The sequence below is a fragment of the Pipistrellus hanaki genome (assembly GCF_964339955.1).
Source record: "Pipistrellus hanaki genome assembly, chromosome: 3".
Lineage (NCBI taxonomy): Eukaryota > Metazoa > Chordata > Mammalia > Chiroptera > Vespertilionidae > Pipistrellus > Pipistrellus hanaki.
Window position 1 is genome coordinate 72,803,201 of NC_140505.1, and position 16,340 is coordinate 72,819,540.

A 16,340-nucleotide genomic window follows, 5' to 3' on the forward strand; every position below is an offset into this window, starting at 1 on the left:
AGAGCTGGGCCACTTCCAGATGAAAGGAACTCTGTGAGTGAGGAGCATAAGGAGACAGAGCACAAAGAAATGTTTAAAAGGCTGCCTGAAGAGTAGGAGGCAGGCTGGCAGGGGTTCGTTCTGGCTTCATAATGAGATTTAAAAATCCAGAGATGAAAAACAAAAGATATGGCTGCAGGAGACATGGATTCATTTTTCTCTCTGGATGGATTAACGCTTGGATTGTTTTTTCCAGATGTAACTGGCCAGGATAAAAAACCCATGCTTCTCCCACGGGCGGACAGGCACGGAGGCAATGGAGACCCGAGGGGCTCCTAAAGAGACAGCTGTCGCTCATCAGCTCACCATGGGGACCTCTCTCTGCAGAGGTGCAGTCAGGCTTCAGGCGTGGATGCAGCCCTTCGCCAGCCCAGAGAGCCATGGGTCCCTCCATACTCACAAAGCCCAAGGGGACAGCACACCAGACACCAGAGCCCAGAAGCCTGGAACAAAATAAAAACAAGTTTGCTTAGTACTAAGCACCAGATGGCTTCCTTTCATGTAAGATTTTTGAAGGGTCCATGGTGTCTTTCTTCTCAGCTCGCCAGAGAGGCAGCCCCTCGGACTGCACCTGCCTTCTGCAAGTCACTCCTCCTCAGGGCCTCTGCTAACATAGATCAGACTTTGTGAGTTCTGGAAAAACAACTTCTTCAGCCTTCTAGTTTCTGGGAGAAATAGCACCTTTTTCTGCCTGCATGACTTGGCTCCTTCACACTCACCGTTTCCCTCCACTCCCTTCACTGCCCCGAGTCTAGCACTTGAGCCTTAGCCATCCTTCAAGGCTGTGACCATCACACTTCTCCCCCCCTCAGAACCTTCCCATTTTCCTGGATTCATTCTCTCTCTCTCTCTCTCTCTCTCTCTCTCTCTCTCTCTCTCTCTCTCTCTCTCTCTTTCTCATCTCTCTCCTCTGTCTCTTTGTTCTCCTATTACCCTGAGCTAAGTCAACTTGCATTACAGTTTGTGGTTCTAAGCTTCTCTCACACTCTTGTTCAGCCACTGCAGAGCAGGGCTGCTAGCCGCCTGGGCCTGCCACATGGAAGCTGTTCAATCAATGTTTGCTGAATTCATTAAAATAGGTGAGTAAAAGCTGCAAGTTATACCGCTGTGGTGTGAAGAGGCAGGTGTTTCCCAAATGAGTCTGTTTCTGCTAAAGCTGCCTGGATTTCATAAGCTGGCATTATTGCAGCGGGATTTGGGGATGTCTGGCAGGAGCCATGGCTATAGGTCTGGGAGCGTCCACGGACCAGGCCTGCCAGCAGCTAGGAGGGGCAGCATCAAGCCCCTGGGAAGAATTCTGGCTCAACATAGTGGGTTGAGTCCTGGTTTCTTCTACCAATTTTTATTCCTAGAATAACAGGAAAGTCTCCTATGATCTTCAATTTGCAGATAATTATAGAAAGGTAATTGTAGGTGCACAGTGTTTGGCACCAAAAAAAAAGGTGTGCAATAAGTTCTCTGAATAATTTGTTCATTAATGGAGAATATCAACTAAGAGAAGGTGCTGCCTGGAGATGGAGAATCCACAGCTTGTGAACAAGAATGGTTCTTGTGATGCAGGTTAGTGAAAATGTCCAGGTGTCAGTGCATCTATCATATGGGTTATCTGAATTCTGAGACTTACCTGGATTCTGTCTTAGCAACTCCAGAGCCCTCAGAATATGCCAAATGACTTTTCTGAGCCTTGTCCACATTGTCTCTGGTCTGTGGTCTTCATTACCTCTGCAGAGTTATCATAAGCAATAAACCACCAAAGGGCTGTTGAGCCTTTTATGAAATGCAAATATATTGCATAGCCCTGCACCCAGCCCCTAGTAAGCAAGCCATAAAAAAAAAGTTAGCTTTTATGATGATCTTTTTTTCCCCTGTAGACTCTAAGCTCCATGAAGTCAGTAACTGTGTCTCTTTTGCTTTTCACTGTATATTCAGATCCTCAAAAAAGAACCTGACAGATAGAGGAGTTCAATGCATATTTATAGAAAAAATTAATTAAGACCCATATGGCATTAAAAAAATCAACTCTAAAGCATGGAGGCCATGATGATCCATAATCTTTATTTCATTCTACAACATTCAGTGTAGTTTCTAGTCAAATAGGGGGACGAGTTTAAGTCAGAAAGTATTCTTGCTATTGAATCTGTGGTTGCATTGTATCATGAGTAAAAATCAAAATTTTTCTTCTCTTTCTCAATCTAGTTATTATCTCAATTAGTGCAATCATTGGGAATTGGGAGAAATTATATGTTCCTCCTTTTAAATGTTGACCAACAAAATCGTAGATTTGAATATATGTTAGTAATAACTATTGATTAATTTCATGTACAAGCTTGGACACAACTTTATGTTGGGGAATCTGCACATTTTCTTGACCACAGCCATGGATAGCCAGAAAAACATATGAATCCGTGACCACTGTGAATTTCTTCTAAACCAAAGACCCACACTTCTGAGTCTGCCCAAACTACACCAGGAGTGGTAAAGAAAATTTTCCATTTTGAATGTGCCAGGCCTTATGCAAAGACTTCGGGTTTGTGTAGTAGTATTTTGTGCTGCCTACCCAATAAATACTTTTGGTTCTTCTTCTGGGCATACTTCTCTTCCCCCTCAAGTTAGGTTAAACCTAGCTTGTTTAGGACAGTGCATGTGAGCAGAAGTGATGTATGTTGCTTCTGAGATAGAGTTTTAGGAGCCAGAATGTTATGTGACACACTTTCCCTCTGCCATGGCAATGTGCCACATCATGAGACCTCCTTCACCCTGGGACCAAGAATGAGCATAACTTAGAACAGAGTTCCCAGCCTGTTTTCCACTAGTGAGTGACATTAGCAAGAAATACTTCTTTGGAAGTTTAGGTTAAAGAAATTTGTTACTGAAGCATAACCTGAATTATCCTAATTAACACAGAATGATAGATCATTTAATCATTTTTTAAAAGATCCACAAGGTTTTTGAGGGACACAATTCTTCATGGGTCTCATGGATTCCTGTATGTCCTACAAGCAAAGCAATAGCTCCCTTTGTTCCAGAATGTCTTCTGGAGGACATTAGCAAACAGCCTGCAAAGATAGGGATAGCATGCTTGCTGCCCTTTATAAATTTAGGACTCTAAGAGTGGAGTTTCTTTCCTATTACACAGCTGGCTATGTGTATAGCCATCCATCTGAGCACGGCCAGGGGAACTTATACAAATATTATGTTCATGTTTTGCTGTTCCATGAGTAATGAAGTCGTGTATCTGACCCAAAAGTCCACGTCCTCTCCCAGCAACTTTGAAACTGTGGCAGGCTAACAAGGAAGCTGAAAGTCAAGTAAAATTTAAGTCATTTCACAGTTCTTGACAACAGGTATTAGCATCACCATTTTACACTTGGCAAAATTGAGCCTCAGAATAAGTTACCCAAAGTCATGCTGCTAATAATTGGAAGATACCATTTTTGCCTATTGCTTGCCATAAAAATAACATTCATTCATTCCTATATTCCTGAATTCATTCATTTACTTATCTAATTAATGCCTATTAAATAGCTATTTTATTTCAAGCATTATGTTAGTATGCTGTTTTCTAGAGTTCTTTAAAAAATAACATTGAATTATGCCAACACACCCAGTTTTGATGCCTAAAGTAAATACATTTGATATTATTTTAATCTTGGCATATACAACACCGTTTTCAACTGCCTTCCCCTGAGCAAGCAGATGACTTGCTCAGGGGAAGAGTGTAGCAAGGAATCGGGTTTCCCAAAATGTAATGTCAAAGAGAATACTTTGCCTCTTGATTCAGTAATAGATCTAGAAGCTCTAGAGAGCTCTGGGAGAAGCCTGAGTATGTATAGAGTCAAAGATCTCACTCAAGAGCAGCACACAGGAGAGGCTTCACCTTTTCCTGTCCTCTCCTAGGCTAGGCGCTGCCACAGGATGAAGAGGAACTAGGGGCTTAGCATAATTAAGCTGCAATAGAAGTATGCACTCCCCCCACTGAAAACCTCAGGGTGTTAGATCTCAGGAAAAGTGAGCCAGAGGCTGACATCCAGCCCATCCTTACGTCATCCTTTTCTGGTAGAACATACTTACTGAAAACAATTTAAACCAATAGATCTTGGTTCAACTCTTGCTCCAACTCTAATCTACTATTAAGATATGATTCACCAAAGTGCTTTGTTCTTTTGGCATTGTATACACATAAGATGCTTCCTGGTGATCACAGGCCTTATGTTATGCTTTGGGTATATTTTTAACCTCTCTGAGCTGCAATTTTCTCATTCACAAAGTAGGATAACAATATCTGGTTTATCAGGTTTTTATGAACATTAATAAGTGAGATCCACAGTGTCTAGCACAGTGAAAAGCACAGTGTCTAGCACGTAGTAGGCTTTTGATAAGTAGCAGCAATTTTCCTTACCATCATTATTTTGCTTTGACTGAGTGGACAGAACATCCCTTTAAACAAAAGAAAATTAAAGACTAGATATAGAGCCACTGGCTGAAAGCCAAAGAGGGAAGATAAAGCATTATAATTGCCTCTCCTGGGAAAAGCAGTAAATCCAGGCAGCTGTGCTGCTCCCACTCCATGGCAGCGTGAGAGGAGGGCTGTATCTGAGAACATCTGTCTCAGAACGAGTGTCCGCCATGTACAAGGCCCACTCATGGTGATGTAAGGGATACAGTGCTAGGAGGCAAGCACTGTCCTGCCTTCCAGGAGTTTATTACCTACAGAGATTGGGACAAAGCGAAGATGAAATAATAAGAGATAATAAAGGTAGGTAATCTTTATTATCTACCACGAACGAGACAAAGGGAAGATTAGAAAATCATTTATGAGGGAAACTGAGAAAAGGGAACTAATGTGCCTTATTTTTATGGTGGGCGAGCTTTCATTCCAGTGAAGAGGCATTAAGACAAGCTTTACATATGGGTATTTGGGATTAGCACTGATAGATGAAATTTCAAGAGAGACATACGGGTAGGGAGACAATTAAGACAGTGGGAAACAATGACTGGCTAGGATTGGGACCATTTAGGAAACAGCAAGTAATATGGTTTCGCTGGAAAGTGACATGGGCCAATCAGGAGACAGTCTACACAATAGGTGGCCTTGAGAGTGTACTTAAACTGGTCATCAGTGAAGAGCGGCAGCCCCAGAACTATGTTTAAGGAGCGTTAATCTGGCATCTAGGACAGGTTGTAGGAGGAAGAGGTTGACAACAAAGAGACCAATTAATAAGTAGGCGGCACTTGAGGCAGAAAGAACAGGAGCCCTGATATTGATATCGGGGAAGGGAGGAGGTGGTGGTGGCAGGGCAATGAGACTAGAAAGGGTGAAGATTCCAGCAAAGGTGAAGATTCTAGATCTAACATAGAGTAGCTTGAGAAGAAGCTTAATATTTGTGCCATGTAGCAAACATTTCCTGTGCTGAACCCAGAGAAATACAGTCAGGGCACCCCTCTGACATTATGGCCCACACAGTGTGGAGAGAAGACATGCCCCTGGAGAGCACTGTTTAACAAGACCAAATTGGCTGAGGATTTGGGGGTTAAACTTAAGCAGTAATTTTGAGCAAATGAGAGGCATTACCCATACAGCAATACACTGAGCAAAGAACCCATGGGCCCAGCTGTTCTGAAAGCTTTTTAAGATGAGTATGATGGAGGGTGCCATTTCACTGGTCAGAAGACTGAATTAGATAAGCTGAGATCATGAGGTCAGGTCAGGTTTGGGTAACTCTCCAAAAGGACTCTCAAATCAGGGACATTCCCAAGGCAGCCTAGGAGTAGAAGCAGAAGGAAATCAACTCTTGATTGAACAAGAATATTAGTTAACTATTTGTCTACCCTTTTTAACACACACACACACACACATACACACACATACAAAAAAACACAAAACAAAACAGACTATTGGGAAATGTTGATGTGTGCAGCTTTGAAGAATGAGCTTTAAAAGTAAGCACTGCATCTTTTTGTAAAGCAGCTTGCCAGTTTGAATCAAGATTCTGTCATGTTTTGACCCAATAATTTTACTTCTAGAAATCTATCCCAAGAAAGTGATGAAAAGTGCAGACAAAGATTTATATGCCAGGATGTTTATAAAAAAAAAAGGGGGGGGGGTGGGAAAGAAAACTAACTTGCAATAATGGGTAGTTAAATAAATTATGGTATGTCTATTTATGAAATATTTTGTAGACATTAAAAATCATGTGTTCAAAAAAGAAGGGAAGATATTCACAAAAGAATGCTAACTGAATAAAAGCAGCCTCCTAAATTATGTACCCATTCTATTATGATGATTCCACAATGGAAAGAGTAGCAAATTCAGAGGAATGAAATTGAGGCAACATTTCTTCATACTTTTACAAACTTTCATATTTTTCCATAAGTCCGTATGAACAACAATAATAACAATTATCAAGGACTTACTATGTGCCATATACACTATTTAGAACTTTGAATGTGGCAATCCACTTATCCCTCATAACAACTCTACAAAATAAAATGTTGCAGCTGAGAAAACAGAGGTTCAGAGGCAGGTTCTTTGCGCAAAGTCCTTCTTCTTAGATAGTGGGGAGGCAAGACTTGAAGTCAGGCCCCTGAAGCTCCAGTCTCCCTACACTTACTTACCAGGTTAACTCCCCACTGCGCTCAGTGAATATATAGGTGTGTGTAATGCTTTCAATCCCAAAACGTCCTTTTCCTTCTATATTTTGCTTTATAAAGGAATGCTGGATGTTTAGTAGAGAAAAGCATGACCTTCCAGAATTGGACTCTGGTTTTCTGCCAAGTAATTTACCTTTTATGCCAATGTCACCAAATCGCTGATGATTGGGACTTCTTTTCTGTGTGGGAGGAACATGGAGTATAAAAGGTCAAAGAAAACTACTTTTCATTATTGGCAATTAGCTAGTTAAGTAAATTATGTCAAGGACTTAATACTAGAACTAGTCATTAGAGTTTACAAATAGATTAAGAACAAATAGGAATGTGTTTTTCACTCTGGAAGAAAATGAAATGGGGACATATGCCCATTTTCCCCCTCAGGAGCCCTAAGTCTGTTTCTTCAATAGGCAAAGCAATGAAACAGAAGCACAGTCATACTCACCTGAGTGAGGACCTTGGGCGAGTCACTTACTTTCTCTGGGTCTCAGTTTCCTTATCTCTGGGATAAAAAATAAAAATAAAAAAGTCAGTTGGGGGATGCTTTGGTTCATTTATTTCCTGCTCTGATGATCAATGCTTCTATGACAAAGTCATATAAAGTATAAACCTGTTTCTGAAAAGTCTGGTAGACCAGCAAGCACAGAAATCCAACATTTTGTGTGACTTTCCTCCTCTAGAAAGGAGGGACCCTCTTCTTCCCTCTAGCCAGGCAGCCCCAAAAGAGATTACGAGGCTTAGTACAAGCTTTTCATGATAAAGCAGCCAAAGTAGGGGTGATGCTAAGGAGAAAAGGTGGGGTCAGGGAGAGGGGAGAATTCAGAGTGCCCTAAGGATTGTCAGATTGTGTTCCTACCCATGCTTGCTCTTTGGAGCTGCTAAGAGAGCTGCATTCTGATTCCTTTGTTGTTGGTGGTTTTACTTGTTCCTTTAAAAGCACTATCTATGGGAATAGGGGCTCATAATCCCAGGGATCCTGAGCTAATTTACAAATGGAGAAAAGGAAGTTATTTTCCGTGCATGTAGCATGACTTCCCCTGATGGTGCGCACACTGCGCTGACAGGACCTGGCTTGCTGCTTCCCCTGACCAATTGATATTCTGCTCACAGCACAGAACACAGGAGAGTCAAGGCCAAACGCGGAGAATGCACAACAGAAACGGGCCAAGAGCAGGCCATTTTCCAGGGGACAGATCTTATTGTCCTCTTATTGTTTGGGGACAGCAGGGAACAGAAAGAGAAGCAGGCCCTCAGCAGCGTCTTTGAGAGACAAACTCTTATGATAAATCTCTACAGGATTTGCCTGCAGGAACCTCAAAGAACCAAAACATCCCTCGGAGCTCCATGGCCCCTGGCAAACGGAGCACTCGCCCTGCTCCCCACCAACGTCACTTCTTCATTCAGCAGCAGTAGCAGTGATTATCCGTATGCCAGTCAGAGGCCAGGCATAGGCTGGGCCCCGATGGCATATATGGAGTGGGGTGAGTCGGGTCAGGCCTGGGTGCTGCCAGTAAGGAATATGAAATCTGTAACTAAATAAAAGGTGGACTGCGGGCATGCTCCCATGGCCGGAAGAGAGTACATTTTCCTCTTCTGGGAGCCTCCTCCTGCTCAACTTAAAGGTTCTTAAAACTAGAGCTGAAGCAAGAATGAGGAAATGTTGGTGACTGCCATTTATGGAATGATCATATGGGTCTCCCCTGAAGCTCAGGACTGGGAGATGTTTTATCAGTTCATCCTCACAATGACCATACTTCATAGTTGAGGAGACTGAGACTCAGAAAGTTTAAGAAATTTGAGGAAACACAGCCAGTAAATCATAGAGCTGGGAGGATTTGAAAACCAAGTTGGATTGCCCCCCAAACCAGATCTGTTTCCATGATGCCACACTAACACCTCCCATCTATATGCCATACGTTGAGTGCCTACTATTTAGTAAATACTGTGGGTGAAAGAGGGTGTGTGTGTGTGTGTGTGTGTGTGTGTATGTGTGCGTGCGTGCGTGTACAGATCTCCAAACAACCTGGGATTGGGACACAGATCAGTCCATCAGAGCAAGCTTCCCAAGCCCATGCTCAGCCCATCCTCCCTAATTCCAAGAAGCCTTCTTCCCAGTGGAGGCAGCCAGGTGGAGTGCCAGCCTTTGCTTTACTGCTGGGCTGGCAGCAAAAGAGACTGTGACCTACCTCAGTGAGTCCCTCTGTCACATGCTGCCCCCACCACATAGCCACATCATTAGCATGCTGTACCCTAAAAGTTCTATTCATACCACCGGGTCATCAAGAGCCCAGCCCCGCACGCCAGCTTCCCAAAGCTTCTCCCCGAGGAGGCAGCGATGGTGCTGAATGGCCAGTGAGCACTGGGGCCTGAGGAGGAACCTGGGAACGATGGCCCACTGCAATCTGCATCTTTGTGCAGCTGGATTTCTTTTAGGCTTGCCTTGATGTTTTTCCCAATCGACTCACGTTTCTCCTTGTCACTGAATTGCTGTGTGAAAGTAGAAGCATGTGTCTTTTTGCTGCTCCCCCAAAACAAGAAAAAACTTAAGAGATTAAACAAAAGAGACAAAACAAATGGCATTTTCCTATGAGGTGCCTACAAATAGGGTGACTACATGAACACAATTCAAAGCAGGGGGCCGGGGCGGGGGGTGCACTATGAATAATTACACCAGGACAGCAAAGCATAACCCAGACTGGCCCAACAAGATGTCACCTTGGGGCAGTATGTAGCATATTAGGACATGGTGGTAGAGGTGGTGGCTGTTTTTAATAATACCTAAGAAGAAGAAGAATTAAAGTGCAAGAGCTTTTTTTAGGGGCAGGAGGTGGAAGTGGGTCAGCAAAGGTAGATAAAGTGTGTCTTCTTGCCATTGTTCCACTTTTCCTGTCCTATAAACTGTCAAAGATGTCCCTCATCTACACTCAGCTCCCCTTCCTCAGAATCTCTAAACTCTCTATTATTCTAACTTCTCAGGCAAGGTGGAAAAAAAAAAAAAAGAAGCAAAAACACCAATGCTGAATAAATACCTTGGCCAAAGATATTTGCATTTTAACTGTAAACAAATCTCTAAGGCAATGGAGTGGCTCTCAGCAACCAACAGGGATCCTCGGATCTTACAAGAGGTTGGCAAGGTTGACAGAGCCAGCTCAGTTCTCTGAACAGGTGAGGCCTCAGAAGGAAAAAGCACCTCCCCTCTACACTTTGCCAGAGGTTTGAAAGGAATAGCCTGGCACGCAAGAATGTTGAATCACTAGGATTAACAGGCTCTAGGTTTTGTTGATTCGGGGTTAATGAGAGCCAGACACTAGAAATGGATGGTATGCCAGACTGGCATTCTCCACCCCACAGGAGAGGGCCAAGGTACATATCAGCTCTGAGAAGTCTCACCTCTGAGATGCCCCACTGGTGCAGGGCCCACTTTAAAACCTCTCTCCAGCTGATAAAATGAACTTTCTCTCTCCCTCAGGCAATGGTGACAGCCATGCAAATGCGCGCTCTGCTGCTGGCCGGATCTGCAGCCAAATGAGAGCAGAGCAGCACTGAGAGAGCTTCCAGGGTACTTAATTGTGTGCACAGAATCCGGAGTCTACTAATGGCCACTTAAATACCAGCACCATTAGCTGCACCACTGAGGAACTGCCTACCAGATGTGTAGCAACCATATTTACTGGTCTGTTTGCAGCTGGTTGTACCTTTTCTGGGCTCATGCCCCATTCACTCAAATGACTGTTTCTCCATCTGCTTAATTGAGAGAGCCTGGTGCAGCCCCAGGACATGATGTCCCACGTGTGCCTATAGGATGCCAGGTACAAGATCAAGAGGGAGAGCAGTGTAGAGGTCAAATGACTGCAATCATCTGATTTTTATTAAACACAACATTTAAAAAGAGCAATCATTCTATTGCCACTGGAGTATTTTATTTTTCTGCTGGGAAAAGAAAAGCTCTCCAAATGTTTTATTCAGCAGGAACTAGAACACTGTTATTATAAAGTTTCTTTCCCAAACTAATTCCCTGAACTGATGCTGCCAGAATTCCTCCTCTCCGGGGCAGTTCTGTCTTCACTCAGTGACTTCTGAGATTTTGCTAGAAAACCTGTCACCAGGACTCCAGCAAGCAGCAGATGGTCTTTGTGGGGCCTTGCGGTGCAGCCCTGCCCAGGATAGTTCTGAGAAAACCAACACACTGTGTGGTGTCATTGGGAAGGAAGCCCACACTCCCATTCTAACCCAGATTTTCCTCAGTAGAAGATCAGAGCTGGTTGACGGCCCTGTGGTGTCTCTCTGCACAATCACCCCTGGGGTTCCGGGTAGAACATCACCTCCCAAACACAGCCTGTCAGCCAGAGGACCTCTAAGACTGCTGGGGGGAAATATCAGCCAATATTTCAGGGATGATGAACAGAGAGAAAAATGAGAGACCTGGCATACTCCAACTTCTGGAAGTTTCTGGATCATTCCACAAATAGAAGAGATTTGTATTCTATCCTCAAAAAGGAATTGAGGAGCCCAGGCCTGTCCTAGTGGATTCCTGTGATGCATTCACCATCGAAATACATTCCAACAACTCTGATGGAGTTGTCAGAGGAACTACAAAACTGCAAAAACCAACTCCCCTTTAGAAGTTTATTCAGAGTGGCCACTGTTAGAGGAGAAATTCTCTCCCCCCACCCTCATCCCCCTCTGGTGGCATCAGGCAAAGCCACCAATCGGTGTGAACATTGAAAAAAAAGAAAAAAGTGACATGTCATGAGGGGATGAAGGAGGTGCTAACAGAAGAGTCACCAGACACACAATGAGCAAGATACAAAGCAGTAGAGATAGTGAGAGCAGTAGCCACCAAATGAGGCTGCTGCCAGACATTGTCTATTGTCACTGGCATCAATTTTCAACCTCTCTCCTTATATTGCAGGGCAGGGAAACATCAAATTACATTTTCCAGTCTCCTGGACAGATCCAGTTTTTTGGCTTATTTTAGGTTTATTCAGTGAGATCCACTTTACAGTATAAACCTTGAAAAGTGGAAGGCTTACCAGGTGTGCTAGTGGGTAAGGGGGCACCAGCAGTGTCCCGGCCTGCGGGACAACAACGGGGGCCCGCAGGAACCACCTAAGAGAATGAGGCAAACAAGGAACGCGAAAGAATGGGAGCAAGACAAGGTTCTGATCAAGCTCCGATTTTATTCTCTGAAATGGCTGTATTTATACAGCAGAGACAAAGGGGGGCAGGGCCGCCCATGCAGAGGGGTCTTTGGTACCTGGCAACACAGGATTGGCTAACTGCCAGGGGGCAGTGTGACATTCCAAGGTGCAACATTCCAAGGCTGGGCCATCTAGGGGGGAGGATCAGGAAGGGGAAGAGGCAGGAAGACAGGAGATGCTAAGCTGCAGGTTATCTTATCTTCTGGCCAAGCCCTCAGGGCACCACATAACTTCTGCTAGAAGGAACTTAATTCTATTTCCTTAAGACTGAGTTGCTTGCCTCAACTCTGCTGGCTCCCAACACAGCAGAGGTGAGTGATGGCAGCAGATGGACTCCGTGTTCCAATGTCTTGGAACCAGTTTGGAGGGTGTGGCGATGATACCAGTGGCAGACGCAGTTTCTTGACTTCTGGGTTGATGGCAGGGGTGTGACCTCAAAGATAAATGTTACATGGCAACCTTTGGCTGCCATTCCTCCAGCCTTTCCATGATTTGTAAGCACTTAATGCTCTGCATTAAATCCTTTCTCCTTACAACCCATTTCTTTTCTTCTGTGTACCCAGCTAACTAAATGTTTCCCAGGTTCTTTTGCAGCTGAGTGTGGACCTATATTAGCGAATAGTGAGTGGGTGTGTCGGACACCCCCTTCAGACCTGTACTAAACAATCTCCACCTAAGACCCTCCATGCTCTTCTCCCTTCTATTTGTCTGATGCAGGCAAGCACAATGACCTTGGGAGTTATGGGTCATAATGGTGGGGCCACAAGATGAAATGAAATGAGCCTGGGTACCTGAGTCGCCATTTAGAAGAGAGTCGTCTTGGAAGAGTAGCTCTCTCCCATCAGAGTGATCCCAGACCAAACCACAGCTGGCATGTGATGGGGAAGAAAGGTGTTGGGGATGAGGCAGATATTATAGAAGCAGCAACCAAGGGCAAAATGGTGAAAGCAGTGGTCACTGAAGTGAAGGGGAAAACCTGCTATTTACAAAGTCACTGGGATAGTGATGTTTCTCTTATGTGGCAGCTAGCAACAGCACCCCAGTTCAAAGCAGGTATTTCTGTTCCTACATTGAATTTTGATGGATGACAGCCACAGGTGAAAGAGTAGGTCACTGGTAATACTGACATAAGCACAATATAGGCCACAACCAAAAGGAGCACATGAGCTGGTAGAAACTAACTAAAAGAGAGGGGATTGGAAAACCTTGGGGTTCGGCATACATTTCCTGTGTGGCGGCTAAAGGACCAAACTCCTTTGATGTCATATAAACCCTGGCCCCTGTTCATCATTCCATCCTCATCCTTCCCATACACAAAACTCCAGAAAAACCACTTAGAAGTCCCCAAACACACCAAAGGTTTTTGTTTGTTAGTTTTCAATATTCCAATGTCTGGTCTAGGAAACCAGGCTCACAGGTTCCAGGATGTCCAGGGGTGGCATCCAAAGAGAAGCCTCCCTTCTGGACAGGCTGGAAGCCATCTTTCTCCTCCACGGACCTTGATTCCAAGGGCTGTTCCCTTTGAATGGATTCCAGGAGCAGATGCAGATCTCAGGGACAAGTGGGCACATCCTGAGGTACAGATGTGAGGCCTGGCAACTGAACTGACAGCTCAAATAGCATCGCTCATCGATGAGCCAGGCCAGCTGGTCTGTTCCACTGGCTGGGAGCATTCCTGAGAAATGTGTCTGCCTTTTATATTTCTGTGTGTCACGATTCACCCTATTGTTGTTCCAGAACATTCTGGGGCGCAGGAGGCTAATCATCCTTAATGGAGCGGCATCTGTTTGAGTTGACTGGGGACTCACACCCAGAACCTCCCTCCATCATCCTGAAGGTGGCCACACAGTCACCCTCTCTCCAAGCATTGTCATTTCCCTTTCAGTAGCTCACAAATCAAGAAGAGAAGGAAAGCACAGTCCTATGGCAGGCAGTGCAAACTAGCTTTATAAGATAAATATATGTTACTAAAAGTAGAGTACAGAAAATATGCCAATGCCTGTTTAGAGAAGATTGATGTTCCATTGACCACAGCAAAGCACGTAGGAGAGCACGTGCACGCGTGTAGTTCCCGGATGAGGCTTAATGAGAGTTGGCCTCTGTTTAGGTTTTCAGTGGCTCAAAGGAAAGGTAAAGCACCTCCGTTTCTGCTGCTCATGTTGCTCTGTCCCTTGGAGTCACAACATGAAAAACATAAGCTCTAAGGATCAATTGTGGAGTTGAAGACAGAGAGAAGGCGTTCCAGCCTTTGGAAGGCTTTCATACCAGAGGGGCACCTGCTTAAAGACTCAGTAATTGCAACAAGTCTTAAAGGGGAGGGGGGTGGAAATGTAAACTCTGATCACAGTTAGCTTTGTATCTTGCCACAGGGATGAGAAACAGGGATAATAACTCCTATTCAGAACAGAGCATGTGCCAAAGACTGTGCTAAACACTTTATATACTTAATTAGGGGCCTAGTGCAAGAATTCAGGCACACTGAAAGGAACTGTGGGCTGTGAGACTGTGGTGGGCACAGAGGCGGGTCTTGGTCCATCCTCCATGCCCCCACCTGGCCCCTGCCACCGAGGCTCCTGGTCCCTGTCTGCTAGCAGCCCCACTCCTGCCCCCACTGCTCCCACACACTGATGGTACAGAGTGATTGGGGTCAGGGTCAGTGCCACGAGTGATGTAAGTGGGGCTAGCACCGTCAGTGAGTGCAAGTTGTGGCTGCTGCCTGAATAGCCCCTCAGAAGCAGGGGGAGGTGAAGGAGCCCTCAGGGGCGATTGGGGCTGGTAGTGGCCACTCGCACCTGCTGACAGCACCGAGCAGGGGGTGCAAGCGGGGCCAACGCTGACAGGAGGTGTGAGCACTGGGTGGGACTAGGTCATGTGGGAGCAAAGAATTTTCAGTAACCACCAGAGGCTCGCCCCGATGACAGTGACTGGCGCCCCTTCTTGGTCTGGCGCCCCCACTCACCTGCTTCACCATCCTGCCACGGCCAACACCCACCATGTTTGGAGCTCTGCTGCCTGCTGCTGTCGTCCACCATGTTCCGTGCACACCCCCTGGTGGTCAGTGCACATTATAGTGACTGTTTGTTTGCATATTAGGGTTTTATATATAAAGATACTATTTAATTTACCCAATAGGACTCTGAGGTAGGTGGTTTTATCCCATTACCCAGAAAACAGAGTACCAGAAAAATTAAAGAACCTGCCCAACACCATGTTGCTTGTAAACAGTTGAACCAAGAGTCAAATCCAATATGGCTTGACTCCAAATCCTAAACTCTTACCTCTTCACATCATTAATTAGTATCAAGACTCACCTAGGCAGAGATGCTTGTGGCACTGAGGTAGAGATTGGAGAAGAAACATTGAACCAGTGGCAGGGAGACTTTCAAGGTTTGGAAAGTCTTGCCAGGTAGGCTTGGCTGATGCCCAGAGCTAGACAACTCCTTCCCCTGGCAATTCCAAGGGAACACTTATAGAGGCAAGCAGGTCACCACAGCTCTTCAAAATTCCCAATGGTTCCCCAAATTATAAAAATGTAGGAAACCCTCACAGCCACTGGTAATGATGCTCAGTGGGTAATTTGAGCCCACAGTTCCCTTTTTCAAGAGGAGATCTGAAGAAGTCATGTTCAAAGGCTACATATTATATGATTCCACAGAGATAGAAAATAGATCAGCGGTTGCTAGGGGCTAGGACATGAGTTAGGAGTTGACCACAAAAAGGCACAAGAAACATTTTGGATGGGAGGGGGGGCAATAATGAAAATGTTTTATAGACTAATTATGGTAGCCTTGAGACAATTGTACACATTTGTCAAATTCATTTGATCACTCACTTAAAATTGGCAGATTTTTACCACTTCTCAATAAAGCTGATTTAACTATGTGTACATGGCTGTTGTTTTTTATTCCCAAAAGAAAGCTAGCTGATGAATCTGAGCTAAATTTGTATTGTATAACTTTTTGTAGGAAACTATGGAACTTGAATCCATTCAGTTGTTCAACCTTCCCAGCAGGGAGGTTTTCTGCAGGTGGCCACTGCAGCTGATGCACTGTGTCCAAGGGGAAGGTCCTGAAGGGAATTTTCAGGCAAATGCTTCTGTGGCCCTTTAAATAAGAAGCTGATTGCTAGTTACCTTGGCTTCCTGCCTCCTTTCCCGAATCTTCAGAGGTCATACTGTGTATTCAGTAGAAACATTCATCTGGAAAATTGCCTAGGGCCAGATTAAATATAACATTCCTGTTTTTAACTTGTATCTCACATGACATACCTGTCTTTATCCTCATATCTTGCTGCATTTTGAAGGCCATACCTGGTCTCTATGTTTAGCTTAGAATGACTGAAAAATCCTGCTAAAAATACTAAATATCACAGCTACCACCTGCCTCAAAAGGTTCAGCATAGATTAAAAATTAGCGTTTCAGTAAAACTAACTACACCAGCCTTGTTGGTCTG